This window comes from Grus americana, chromosome 2, assembly GCF_028858705.1.
Source record: "Grus americana isolate bGruAme1 chromosome 2, bGruAme1.mat, whole genome shotgun sequence".
Classification (NCBI taxonomy): Eukaryota; Metazoa; Chordata; class Aves; order Gruiformes; family Gruidae; genus Grus; species Grus americana.
The window spans coordinates 67,357,322-67,359,577 of NC_072853.1; positions in this window are offsets into that span (position 1 = coordinate 67,357,322).

A 2,256-nucleotide genomic window follows, 5' to 3' on the forward strand; every position below is an offset into this window, starting at 1 on the left:
ACAGCTCCCCCGCCGTTGGCTGGCGCGCACGCGGGTTAGGCTCCCTCACCTGTTCGCGGGAGCGGGCTGCGCCTGCGCGGCCCCGGGAAGTGGGGGGAGAGGCAGGAGGAGGCGCTCCCTGACCGAAAAAGTCTCTGGAGAAGCGGTAGCGGCTTCAGCTGTTTTAGTGGGTGCGGAGTGTAGCCGCTTGCGCTTCCTGAGGAGCTTCGTCCCGGTAGTGAGGCGGCTGTGTACGCGCAGACGTTGCTGTGTGCGATGGGAGAGATGGGAGTGAGGGGAGGGGCAGTGTCTCCTCAGAGCGGGTTGGGGTCTGCGGCTGCAGCCTGCGGGGCTACCGGCGGCGCCTCCTCATCTTCCTCTCCTCTTGTTTTTTTTTACAGTCTCTCAGTGTCGAGGGCACTGTCATTACATTTGGGGCCTGATTCAAGGTCACTGAGATCCGTTAAAAACATAAAATACAGAAGTCCTGTGAGATATTAAACCTTTGGGTTTGAATGGTAACCTGTTGCAGTGAAAGCTTGGTCGTTGGGTATCATCTGGAAAAAGGAAGCATGCTGAGTAAGGGTGCCACAGGTGGATAAGCCATGAATCATGCAGTTTTGTTCAGGTCTATGTGTAAGTGGCTTTCCCTGGCAGAGGAAAAGGGAAAGACCTCATTGGGCCCCTTGTCTCAGCTGTGTCTCTTCATATGTTGCCCAGAACCCAGGTTGCTGCCCTGCTGAGAAAGGCTGTGTTCAGCAGAGTGGTGTGGCTGCTGGGGTGCAGCTCACTATGGCCTCCCGTGGCTCTGCGTGACAGAAATGCTGAGGCTCAGGGAAGCCGCTTGCTTAGGATTTAATTTCTATGTGAGGGAAAACCATGGTGCATCAAAAAAGACAAGTAGTTAAGAAGTTAGTACTGGGTTGGTGGTTACAGTGGGAGGTGGGGACAGAGGAGGTGCCTCCTGGGGACTGGGTTGTTAGCTGGGTTTGTGTAGGGGTTGCCATAGCAGCTGCCAGCAGCTCCAAGTGCCCAGGCAGACCTCAGGCTTAAAAACTCGCTTGAGATTAAGGAAGTGCCTCAGCCGGCACCCTGTGCCCAGCGCTTTGCAGTGGGATCTGCAGCTGTTGTGTCAGAAGGAGCTTAACCTGTCCCTCAACACGTGAGTTCCCACCACAGCAGTCTGATCAGAGAAAAATTAGAAATAAAGTTTTGTTAATGGGCAAGCTTAGAGGAGCTTTTATCATTTTGTAAAATGCTTAAATCTTCTCATTTTAAATTATCGACCAAAAGCAGAGATTTTTTTTTTAATCTGTTCCTTGCTAGTCTATCATATTGGTGCTGTAACTGCGATAAAAATACTGAAGGCATGGTTGGTTGTTACAATGTAACGTTGTCCCATCATTTCCTGTATTGTTGATTTAGGTTAATATTTGTGTGGTGGTGGAGATGGAGGAGACTGTGGGAGGTGAGACTGAGTTAGGGGAAAGAGTCGAGCCTAGTTCCTCTCCTGATCACTCTGCACAGCAGGAATCAGAACGACTGAGAGCAACACAACTTTCTTCCAAACCTGACATTGATCTCTGTCCCCCTCTCATTACTATAAAAAAAGGTAAGGGAGAAAATAATGATGAGTACTTCATGTTAGCTTTGTCTGGAAAAAAAAATCAAGAACAAAATGAGAAAGCAATTATTAAATAGAGTGTTTAAGTTTATAACAGGTACTTACATATACTGGGTGGGTGTGTGCTATTCTGAATGTGCCAGTGTAGGGACTGCAATGTGCAATTTTCAGCTTTGCAAATAAATATGTACGTATAAATAAACAAGTGCATTTTTTTTATATATATGTATTTACAGAGTCATGCACAGTGCAACTCTGATCCCTTAGCAGATTTCCTAGTGTTGAATCATAGTAACATGATTAGAACCATTTTTCTGGAGTTAAAACGAGTACTACTGTGTAATACGGTATACAGCTTTATGTATGCTCACTTTGCTTCAGTACTCTCTAACCTGATCCTCTTCCACAAGGTCAGGGAATACTTAAGCAAAGTGGGCATATGAAAGTCCATGGGCCCTGATGGGATGTACCCACGAACATGGAGGGGGCTGACTGATGTAATTGCGAGGCGATGTTCAATAATCTTTGAAAGTTCATGACGACTGGGAGAAGTGCCTGATGCCTGGAGGAAAGCTAATGTCACTCCTGTCTCCAGGAAGGGCAAGAAGGAGGACCCCAGGAACTACAGGCTAGTCAGCCTCACCTCAGTCCCT